The following is a 13,027-nucleotide window of genomic DNA, read 5'->3' as shown; positions in this document are numbered from 1 at the left end:
AAGAGTATATCTCCTGGATTAATGGTAATCTCCTCCCACCCTACCATCCTTTTTTCCTTTGTTGTCATGTCTTAATTAGAGTATAAGCCTGAAGGCAGGAACTGCTTTGCTGTTCTTCTACTTGGAGATGATGATGATTGGCCCTTGACACTTATTTATTTATCTGTTTTTTAAACTATATATTCTATTTTAATGTAGGGAGAGTATCCCTTATCAAATATTATGAAATCTGACATTCTCAATAATTGTCTGCATGGGCAGCTGAGAAAGCATCACCTTTGCTTTTCAGTTGTTTGGTGTACCAGAAACTTTGTTTCAATGCACAAAATCATTTCACAATAGGTAAAGGTAAAGGTTTCCCCTGATGTTAAGTCCAGCCATGTCTGACTCTGGGGGTTGGTGCTCATCTCCATTTCTAAGCCGAAAAGCCGGCGTTGTCCGTAGACACCTCCAAGGTCATGTGGCTGGCATGACTGCATGGAGCACCGTTACCTTTCACAATATTGTGCATAAAATAACCTTAGAATGAATTTAATGTTTAAATTTGGGTGCCACCTCCAATATATCAATGTATGTATATACCAGTATCCCAAAATTCGAAACCATCTTTTCCTGTGCTCCAGATCTTTCAGAATCCATTAGCATCCAGTCATTCTGCATCTGAATATGAGAAGAGCACAGAAATGCTGCATCCTTTCTGTTTACCTCTGTCAGGAGCTGACCAAGCAGATTACACGGTGGGCATAAGGAGACTATTTAGCTCAACATTCTCAGTTGAAATCTGATAAATCTGATAAAATTTAATTATAACTTAAAGCTGAAGTTAGTCAGATGCTTCCTTGCATTCCATGTTTTGTCCAAGTGTATACTATATATAAGTGGTTCCTAACCTTTTTTTGACCAGGGATCACTTGACCAGGGACCACTCTCTAACATTCAATTCTAGATTCAGTTTAGTTATTTGGGGTGCTGATTCAGAAAATTGCACTGAATAGACCACATCAGCTCTAGTTTCTGATACAGAACATATGCCCTCCAGTAGTTGCCATCTGCTCGCCCACAGAAAACCGTATTTAATAATCTAGTGCTGAATCAGCACCCCAAATAACCCCAGTAACAGGCCTAAAAATGAAGACACAAAGGACAAAATTGGTTTGTTTGGGCTGTGTTATTATCCGTAGTAGTAACAATGAGGCCGCAGACAATATTTTAGTTCTTGAAGACCACTGGTGGTCCACAAACCACAGGTTGGGAACCACTACTGTATATTTTTTTCATAGATTTACTATTTGAGGGGGAAAGGGGGGAAGCTAAAGTCTAATTAATAAGTACAAACAAAATGTGCCTACCATACCTGTGGGGGTATGGTTCTGAGACCATGCATGAATATGAAAACTCATGCCCCATATTATTAAATCACACAAACATGAATGTGCATGCTTCAGCGTGTCCGCGTTCACATCACCACCATTTGGTAATATGTGGCACAATCCATAATTAGTGGAGATTGCAAATCTAGAGCCCATAGATCCTGATTGCCCACTATAATGTTTCACCATGATGATAATAATAAGTTTTATTTGTTATCGTATCTCCTGAAGGCTCACGGATGGGATACAACAGCTAAAATAAGGCCGAAGTTGATAGAATGCAAAGTATTTCCTGTCTATTCTATTTGAGGATGGAGGGGTTTAATTGAACAATTTTATATTGTAAAAGAATAAAAGGCAACCTTGGAAAAATCCTGTTACTTAACTCTACACTTACTGGGGGAACTTGCAAACTGCAAACCTCAGTCCCTTATCTGCTATGGATGACAACAATAGTGACAAACTGTACAATGTGACCATAAGCTGATCTGCTTTATTGTGAGTTGTGGATTGGCTTTAATCCTAACCTTCCCTGTTTCTTGAAAGCCTCATTAAAATCAGTGGAATTTACTCTTGACTAAATAAGCTTAGGCTGCAAAGAATTTTGTTCCTGTGACATTAATGGTGTATATAGTTCTGGTGCTTTCAGAGCTTGTGAACCAAATAGCTGAGTCTAAATATTTTGCCCTATGAAACTACAGTGCAAAGTGTGGAGGAAAACATTTACCTTGTTGCTAATGTCTTACAATGCTTCTGCTACTGTGTTTCCGACAGCATTAATCTGTCACAAGAAAATTTGGTAAATATTTCTATTTTTATGCTAGGAATGGCTTCACCTTTTGATCGCTGGGTGTCTGGCTGCAGGGCTAGTTTTAAAAGAGAGGCAAAACTGAGTATCAATGAAAAGAAATCTTAATAACATGACATGCCATTTGAAGACCAATCTATTATTGCTTCTTTGTGAGGAAAATGCACCGAGCAAGCCAATACAAATCAAAACTAGATGGGTGGCAAAAAGAATTTTTGATTAGTTTTACGAAGTGTGAAAGCAATTTTCTTCCAAGTCAGAAAGCATAGATTGGGATTCTTTTGAAAACTCAGGAAAGCCACACGGTACATCAAGAATGCTGAAAAGTTCAATGGCAGCAAGGTCAATGCCCCTTATCAAATTCTGAAATGTATTTGGCTAAAGCCACCCCCATCAAGCTTCTTGGAAATGAATGTTAATACAGACGACTTCATTTCCTTTCTCTTCCCCCCTCCTCCAAAAGGTTGATTTTATTGGAATACGCAAGCCTTTCTGAAGACATGCTAGACATATTGACATCCTTTAAAATGTGATTATAATATTATCTGTGCAAGTGATTATCTCTGGAAAGATAAGATAAGTTGATCCACAGAAATTAAAAGGTTTAGCCAGCCTATTTTTTCTTAGGCAAACATTCCTTGTCTGTGATTGTTGATCTACGGACTGGAAAGAAAACGTAAACTGGGGTTTGTTTTCTCGCAAACACTGAAAGAATCATGTTGCTCTTAACTGGCCCAATTTTCTTCTTCTGATTGTTTCTGGTAGCATTCCCAGGATACCTGTATGTCTCTGTCCTTCAGGATGACTTTGTAGTAACCTCTGGAAGAAGTCCTTCATTTCAATAGGGGTTGCTGTTATCCAGTTTCCTGTTTCCACTGTAAGTTATTGAACATATCTCCTACAGATATGGTTGCAAAACCGTACTGTAGATAAATTTTCATTCCATAGAATTAGATTAGTCATATCTCACCTTGTGTGGATTATAGCACTGGATAGGACCAAGTTAAAATTCCTAGTGAAGTAATAAAGCTCAACAGATGACCTCAGCCCAACCATTCCCTAGCCTGAACCACCTGGTGGAGCCTTCATGAGGATAAAAGAGAGTGGGAAGCCATGTGCGTCATGTGTGGATCAATGTGTATCTTGTTTGAAGCCTTCAACTTTCACCAGTCCTAGTTAGCCTAGCCATAACTGATCACCCCATGATGTTGTGGTGTTGTATGTCTTCACATCCTAGACAACCCTAAGGTCACCCTATTCAAGTGTTTTCTTAATTGGATTTCTTCAGAAGAGGTTTGCCATTGCCTTCCTCTAAGGATGAGAGAGTGTGATTTTATCAAGGCCAACTAATGGGTGTCCACAGCCAAGTAGATATTCGAACCCTGGTTTCCCAGAGTTCAAATTCAACATTCAAATCATTACACCATGTTAGCTTTCACATCCATGATGTATGCCACTTTAAACTCCTTGGAAGAAAGGTGGATAAAAACCTGGAATAAATAAATAAGGTGAGCCATAGAAGTGAATAAATCCTGCTACTCCCTTCAAATGCCTGAAGGCAGCAGGAGAGTATACAGCTGCTGTGTCTTCTGCAATGATCGAACACCTGCTGTGGCCAAAGGACTCTTAATTTTGACTCATGGTAGATGAGACAAGGGCACAAACAAGGTGAATGTCAAGAAAAAAGAAGGAGGAAATCACATCAGCCGCCTCCTCCCATGCTGAGAAGCAAAACCTCCAGCCCTGTTCAAGATTGAAAGAGGGGGGAGACAAGCACATATGCCATCTACAAGAATTACTATCTTATGCATCAATCATCTTAAGAATGAAAACACAGGATGCTATTTTAAAAAAGTGCAAGCTTTACAGCTGCATGCAGCATGACTGAATCAGGGTAGAAGTATGTTCAAAGCAAGTCAGGAAATGTAGCTGATGGGATGTAAAAAGCAAGCCCAGCATTTTTGGAAAAATATCTGCCAGTTGCTTATTCAGCACAGAAGGAACCAATGTACCCCTAAGATCTCTGGGTGCCCTTTTCGAACTGTAGCCCCAGACACAGGGTGCCTGAAAGTCACCTGTTCTACACACAATGTAGGGAAAGAGAATTATCAACCGTTGTAACTGACTCTTAGCTAGGAATGATTAAAACTGCAGTCCAACAATATCTGAAAGGCCACATTTTCCAAACTCTTCCCATGAACATTCTTTTCAGTAGATGGTCTCTGCTACCACATGCTTAGGCCAAATTTGTATCTCTAGATTTAATTTGCAAAAGAGCTTATGAATTTGACAGCTGCCTGAAACTCATCTTATTTTGTGATAAATGCCACCTAGGTGGGAGTTAACAAACAGATGAAAAGGCACTTGTTTTTTTCAGCTTTGCTGTGCAAATTTAAAACATGAAGAGGAGGAGGAGGAGGAGGAAAAGGTTGCTGTTGTTGTTGTTTTGTTTGTTACCTGCCTCTCCTCATGGATCGAGGCAGGGCACAACACAGCTAAAACACATCACGATAGCATACATACATAAAAATACAATATTAATATAATGTAATTTTAAAACTCACAGTTTAAATTTGTTGGATTACTTTAGAAACCCTGCCAACCTAGCAGTTCGAAAACATGCAAATGTGAGTAGATAAATAGGTAACGCTCCCGCGGGAAGGTAACGGCACTCCATGCAGTCATGCTGGCCACATAACCTTGGAGGTGTCTATGGACAATGTCGGCTCTTCAGCTTAGAAATGGAGATGAGCACCAACCCCCAGAGTCGGTAACGACTGGACTTAACGTCAGGGGAAAACCTTTACCTTTACTTACTTTAGAAATATATGAATTTTTGCACAAGGATAGACTGTCTTAAAGGACTGGAGGACAAGTCCACAATCCTGACTCATCTCTGTACATGAGGGAAAATTCTGAGCAGGTCTGTTGGTACTTAGCATGCCCTAACTTTGAATTTTATCACTGAAAGTGTGAAGTTTTTTAATGTCAGAAGGTTTAAGAAAATGCCGGAGAAGTGAAACTGGGAGGAGGGCAGAGTTGTGCCCCTAATTGGAAGCATCGCAATTGCACCACACTTGGAGATGTGATAGGGATGGTCACCATACCAGTAAGTTGTCGCTGCCTCTGATCATGCTAATAGCATACGATAGGGGCATCATGAGGTAAAGTATCTTAATGCTTTGTGGTACAGGCATCTCAATTGTGCTTGTTGTATAGTCACTTAAACCTAATAGTGTATACAGTGTTCCCTCACTACTTCGTGGTTTACTTTTCGTGGATTCGCTGTTTTGCGGTTTTTCAATAAACTCTAAAAGACTATTATAAATCATAAAAAAATTACAATTTACAGCATAAGGAAGGGAGGAAGAAGCCATGGGAAGAAAAAAGGAGCCCAAGCAGCAACAGGAGGAGAAGAATTTATCAACACACGATTGTTTAATAAAGACTTAAAATAGTGTATAACTACTAAAATAATGTATAAATATTAAAATAAATATAGTGTCCCTACTTTATGGATTTTCACTTATTACGGGTGGTCCTGGAACCTAATCCCCGCGATAAGTGAGGGAACACTGTATATCATATTGTATCTTTAGTTACATTAATATTGTCACTTTACTATTTGGGCTGCTCTCAAAACTGCTGTGTGTGATTTTAGACCGAGCACTGGTGGCAACACAGTGTTCTACCTAAAAGTGTTCTGAGATTGTTAAAAGAATGTAAATGCCAGATATTAAATTATTTACAATAAATGCACATGTATGAATGTATGTCCTTTAGAGGTTAGAAAAGAAAGAAAAAGAGCCTTGTCATTAATGCTCTGTTGCCAAAATGATGCAATGATGTTAAAAACAATGCCCTAAAATTAAACAAAACACTCTGCCTGAATAGCAAACTCTGCACTCTGAAGCTTGCCAAACTGTGACATTGGCTGACTTCCAAAACAAGTAGCTTCCAGAACTGCAAAGACTCCAAGAATGTTCTGCTGCCAGCCTAAGGATTTTAACTCCAGAAGATGACAGCAACAGTGACCTAGCAGACCATAATGCAGATTAAAATAGCCAGAGAACTAATTGGTTATCTTAACAATGCCAGGGCAGTGTATAGCTTTGTGTTGCATGATAGTGCACAGAAACACATTATTGGAGAGTACATATCAATTTGATACTGTTTAAGGTGTGAATAGTTGGTCATGTTGGAGAGAACATTTTTTCCTCTCCAGATTACCCTAACTGGCTTCCAATGGTAATCTATAAGAGGAACCTCTCCCATCAAAGTGTCTTTTTAGATTATGGTACGATAAGAACATGATTGATCTTCAGTTGTAAGTCCCAAGGTGGCAGGTCTTTTGGGGAAATAGCATTGCTCTCCATCTTTCAAACCAAGATAATCTTTCACTGGGGGAATGCAATGGATGGAAAGAAAATTCAGAAATATTCAGAAAAATGATCAAAAACATCCTTTTCAAGCGTTAAGTAATTGTGACAGGAAGAATCCTGGATTGATATAAATTTTCACAGTTAAAAACTTCATGCGTGGTTGTTTTGCACAGCAACCAGCTTTTTCTGTGCCGGAAACAATAATATTTTGATGCAGAGATGTTGGTTCTTGCACAGAAATGCTTATGGATATTTGTCACGTACCATTTTAATGTATAATAAATGCCATATTAACAACTCTTGCCATATTACAGCATTTTCTACAAAGAAAATAGCCGTGATGGCTGAACATGGACTTGTAGCTCACATATATACAGACTGAACACTTTGTAAATATCAGACTGGTCAAAGACCTTGCCTATTTCCTTGGAAAGTAATCACATTGAATCTACTCTTAAGTGAGAAAGGTAATCTTTAGTATGAAAAAATCATTGAGATAGAAACATTCTAACTAGCTAGCTAACTAGCTAGAAGAGATAGAGAGCCATACTTAATGCCTGTTTATTGAAACAAAGCTAAGACATTATCTCTTTGGCAGATCAAGAGAAGTGTAAGAAGAAACAGGGAAAGAACCTATAAGGAACTCTTTCACAATCTGTACTTTAAAAGAAAAATCAGCATAAGCTGAGCACACAAAAGACAAAGGTCTGGTAACAAAATTTGCAGTTGACACTAAATTAGGAGGGGTAGCTAATACCCTAGAGGACAAGATCAAAATCCAAATTACTTCAACTGATTGAAGAACTCAGCCAAAATTAACAAAAGGAATTTCAACAGGAAAAACTGTACAATGCTACACTTAGGCAGAAAAAAATGAAATGCACAGATACATGATGGGAAACACCTAGCTTGTAAACAGTACACGTGAAAGAGATCTAGAAGTTCTGGTAGACCACAAGCTGAACATGAGTCAACAGTGTGATGCAGAAGCTTTTAGCCAATGTGATTCTAGACTGCATCAATAGGAGTATAGTGGTGTCAAATTCATTTTTATCAGCCTTATGGTTGCCTTGGATGCAAAATCCATGGATACAGAGGGCCAACTATATTTTTTACATGGTAGTTAGTGTTCTTTAGTTTTTCCCCAGTTTGGGTCCCCAGATGTTATTGAACTCCCAAACATTTTTTGTTATCTGCCATGTGGACTGAGGATAATGGGAATTGCAACACAATAGCAAACGTAATTGGTAGATGTTTTCAAGATCTTTCCTTCTTCAATGACAATGTGCCTGAAGATGCACTTATGCCACAGAATTAATGCAGTCTGAGACTACTTTAAGTGTCATGGCTCAACACTATGTAATCATGAGAGTTGTAGTTTTACATGTTTTTTAGTCTGCCAAAGGGGGCTGGTGCCTTATTAATCTAGAAATCCAGTTTCCATAGCATTGAGTCGTGATAGTTAAAATGATCTCAAATTGCATATTTTTGAAATAGAGGGCAGAACAGAGACTGCATTTGCCTTAAGAAAAGTGCTAAAAAAATCTCTGTTGTAATGCATTCTCTATTAATGGACCAAAGTCCTGCAATATGAGCAGTGTGCAACAGTGAAGGACAAGTCAATAAAAAGACATTTTCTTTTTTGGTGTCATGAAGATAATTTGAATGAAAAGATATCTTCCTTGGCAACTAAGCACATTAATAGACAACCACTAAAATTCTCCCATCAAAATTATTTTCAAAAAGGGTAGATGTTAGAATTGTATGTTGAATATTCCAGCCTGAGGCTTTATTAGAAAGCCACATAATTTCTTTCTTTTTCTTTATCCTTTTCTTTTAGCTTCACAGCTTCCGCAGCTGATGTCAGAGATCATTTATTTCAAATATTAAGGGAATGCCAGAAAGCAAGCAAATAATTAGGGAGAAAATAAACCTAGCTTGTTCAGGTTCTTGAATAAGTGATTTCATTTTTTCAGAGATTAAACAGGAAAGGTCTGTTAGGGAAAAAATGACATTTTAAAAATGCTCCACAGATGCCATTAAGGGTGGCTTTATGCAACCACCAGACATAAATATGAGGAAACAACAACACAAGTGAAAACAGGCTGTTTGCTTCAGAGTTTGAACAGTTCTGCCACCACCTACTTCCCAGCTGCTGTTTTGTGTAATGAATGGATTTTCATTACTAACAAAAAGAAACATTTGGTACTCTCATTAAAAGGTGAAAGGCAAAAAGGATTTCAAGGTAAGCTCATTCATTATGTGGATCTAGATTATAGCAAAAACGTTATTCAAGCCAGAATGATGCTTGTTTACTGGGAGAGCTGTAATTCACTCCAGTGAGATATGAATTGAATTCATTTGAAAACCAAGCTCTGGGTCTGTATGATTAATTCCAGTTTAAGCAAGATGTGCACTTAAGTATTTTTGATAGTGTAAAGTGATTTCAGTAACCCATAGAACCATGGGTTTAGAGCTCGGCATGCAACACTATCCCAAAGGTCAAATCAGCACATGAACCAGATTGAAGGAGAAAGAACACAGGTTTATTCTTTCAAGTCTGCACTCCCAAAGATCTGACATATCCCACTGGAATATACAGACAATATTTATTCATTTTGACAGCCATTTGGAATACCTGCACCAACCTCTGATTGTTCTGTTGGCTGGGGATTCTCCCTGATGCCATTGCTAGTTCTCCCATGGTGGGAAAAATAAACAGCTGCCATTTGTTGGTTTGAAGTCTGAGTCTATTCTTTGACTGGCCTTCCAAAAGGGGCATGAACCCGAGGAATGCAGCTTGTAACATGTAAATCAGTTTCTAATTGACTTAACAATTCAACTTGAGTTTACACAAAGGAAGGGGTCCGGTAAACACAATGAAAAATTATGGGGCATAAACAGTACTATGAGTGAAAACTTTCCTGCAATTTGCACTCTGATACTTATCAGCGAATGGCAATGGAAAGCTGGAAAACTTCTTAATGGCATAACATGTCAATGAAATGAGCATTTCTCAATGGGAGGAGGCTTCAATTAATGGAGTTAATATGGACTGTGTTTATGAGAGTGGGAGCACTCCATGTGTGTGCCTTAAATGCTCTCAACTTTCACGCCCTGTCCTATTGTGATGAGATTTAGATGAATTGAATATATACATTCAGGTGGAGCTAGTAGACAGATATTCCAGGTTACATTTTTGGAAAGGAAAAGGGGCCTGCAGTTTGCTTTACCTTCCTTGTGTGGCAATCAGTCAAAATTGTGAGATCATAGAAGACATAGTGAAGGTAAAGGTTTTCCCTTGACATTAAGTCTAGTCATGTCCAACTCTGGGGTGGTGCTCATCTCCATTTCTAAGCTGAAGAGCCAGCGTTATTCATAGATGTCTCCTAGGTCATGTGTCCAGCATGACTGCATGGAGCACAGTTACCTTCCCACCAGAGCAGTATCTATTGATCTACTCATATTTGCATGGTTTCAAACTGCTAGGTTGGCAGAAGCTGGGGCTAACGATGGGAGCTCACCCCGCTCAGAACACTGACCTTTTGGTCAGCAAGTTCCACAGCTCAGCAGTTTAAGCCGTTGCACCACCGTGCTGATAAAATGTCAATGAAGACAAATTTTGACATGGTTTTTGGAGCTCAAGCAAAACAAATTGAAGTGTACCACAGGGTCATCTGTCCCATCTTGAATGAAGTGCTTATGGGCTTTATCTACAGTGTTCCCCCGCTACTTCGCGATTCACTTATTGCGGACTCGCTGTTTTACTCCAGGAAACAGGGAAGACTTGGAAGTAGGGGTGGGACTCGTGGAGAACTCCGCCACCTTTTCCAAGTCCTCCACATTTCCCGGCATGGCTCCCCGGAGCATCTCCCCGGGAGAAAGGCCACCTAACTATTTTTAAAAATGCATAAATATTAAAATAAAAATAGTGCCCCTATTTTGCAGATTTTCACTTATCGTGGGAATGTAACCCCGCAATAAGTGAGTGCAGAACACTGGTGCAGGAAAGACCTTCACTATGGAAGGAGAAAGCTCACCTAATGAAGAATATACATGGAAAGAGGATCCACTTAGTGGTGTTATTCCATGTATACTTCATCAAATAATTGAAAAGTTTGCTGAGAATGGTACAGAATTTTCTATTAAAGTGCCTTTCCTGGAAATATACAATGAAGAGTTCTTTGATCTTTTGAATCCATCACCAGATGTTAGAGAAAAGCTGCAAATGTTTGACGATCCACATAATAAGAGAGGTGTGATAATCAAGGATTTGGAAGAAATGAGTGTACATAACAAGGGGAAGGGACCAAGATGGCAACCAACTAACAGCTCCTGAATTAAGCTCCCAAACAGAGAGCAGCTCACACCAGATGACCCAAGATCCACATTTCAAAATGTCACTCAGGGGGAAGAAAAGAACCTGGACCAACACCAGCAATGAAACAGGGACTCACAAATAATTCAGAAACAGGAAAACAGATGAGAATTGACTCTTACATTCCCTCTGCAGAGACGACAAAAAATTGTGAGTAAGAGATCTCTTGAACCACCTACCATAAATCCAGCACCAACTAGACTGGCCTCCCCACTTCGAGGGTCCAGCCCAGGACATTCTCCAGAGCAGGAAAGTAACAGAGATAACCTCACTTAGCCAGCTCCTCCCAAAAATACATCATTCAGCCTTGTCAAGAGATATGTTGGCTTTCACCAAAATGAATTTAAATGTAGCAGCCGCCAACACATTTTAAACTCGCTATCACAGATACTAAATTATCAGCACAGACTGATAGATTTAAAAGATCATCATTACCTCCCAAATTATACAGGTGCCAAATGTATACTTCTTACCTTCCACAATTCCTCAATACCTGATGGCCTGACAAAATTGAAAAATGCTCTATGGCTCAAACATTTCATTGCTATCAATAGGGTCTTTAAAGATTTATTAGTCTGTGACCTCATCGCTGGAAGAGAGCATGACCTTTTAAAGGTTCCTGGATCAGAAACTCAGACAGAACCCAGCAATTTGAAAATTAAATTAGCACAGTTTGAAAATATGATTACACAGGCACCAAATAACAATGACATGGAAATCCAGCATGAGCCCAAATCCAGCTGCTCTTCTGAATTCTCCTTCCATGGGAAAGCACATCAGGAAATTATCAGTTCACTGTACTGATTTATCTGTAAGTGACTCCTCTAATGACAGTAGTTCCTCTGAAACACTCAGAGCACTAACAGCAACTACAGCCAAAAACAAAATCAAAGGGCAGTGCAAACCTCACTTACCACTTCACACAAGCACTTCAGAGAAACAGACTGGAGCTGTTTCCCCATGTGCCTCCCCATTCATTTCTCACTCTGTGAGGTCTTCCCGTACTCAGAAGGAGCCCATCTTACAGGAGAAACAGCCTCCCTCACTTCCTTTATCTTTGCTCACCAATGATCCACATTTTACTACACATGTGGCACTGATTGAGGAATCAGCCTCTCCATCAGAAGCACAACCCACACCACCTTCATACAAGAAGAGAAGCCCAATAGAGACTGCCCTAGCTCCCCCTGATTTATGACAGCCAGATTACCAGCATAAGATCACCTTTCTAACATGGGTGGCTTGCATTCACCAGAGACCCCTGCTTCACAGACTTCCTTTATCACCATGATATCATATTGATCCAGGAAACATGGTCTATAAATGAATTGATAATTAACAGATTTCACTCATACTCAGTAGGATCAGAGCCTGGGGCTAAACCCAGAAGAGCTAAAGGTAGATTTGGGTTCCTACTCCACCACCCTATGTGCCATAACAAGGCCCCTTCCCAACTAAAAACAAGTGCCATGGCAGTGATAATTCGATTCAAGTACCACACTCTGCTGATAATAAATGTCTATATACCTGCAATGAGGAAGATAGCCCAAATCAGAGCCTTATGGTCAGAACTGGAAAATTACACATCTGACCTTATAGGGCAAAACACAAACACATCTGTAATCATGGGAGGGGACCGCAATACAAGAATGGGACCTGATAACTCCACCCTTTACAAGTGCTACAAATACAAGTGCTACAAATACAATATACCTCTCCTAACTCATTGCTCCAAAGACCAGAAATCAAACTTTTCAGGTTTGTGTCTGGCTCAAACAACCGCAAGACTGAACCTCCACATTTTAAACAGTGCCCTGGAAGGTGACCATCCAGGTGAATTTACCTATCTCTCTGGCTTCAAAATGAGTTCTATTGATTATATAGCCCTCTCAAGGGACTTTCTTCCATATGCCAAAACCTCTAGAAGTCAAGCCTAAATTTCATAGCGATCAGTTTCCTATCCCACTCCACTTAAACTCCTTCACCCAAGAAACCCACACAGTTGAATGCCATCAACCCCTCTTACTGCCAGCAGGAAGAACCCACTGCAGAGTCAGATGGACCCCCTGTCTGAACCAAAGAATAACTG

The sequence above is a fragment of the Anolis carolinensis genome, chromosome 1 (genome assembly GCF_035594765.1).
Source record: "Anolis carolinensis isolate JA03-04 chromosome 1, rAnoCar3.1.pri, whole genome shotgun sequence".
Taxonomy (NCBI): domain Eukaryota; kingdom Metazoa; phylum Chordata; class Lepidosauria; order Squamata; family Dactyloidae; genus Anolis; species Anolis carolinensis.
Note: the sequence above shows the minus strand (reverse complement) of the source record.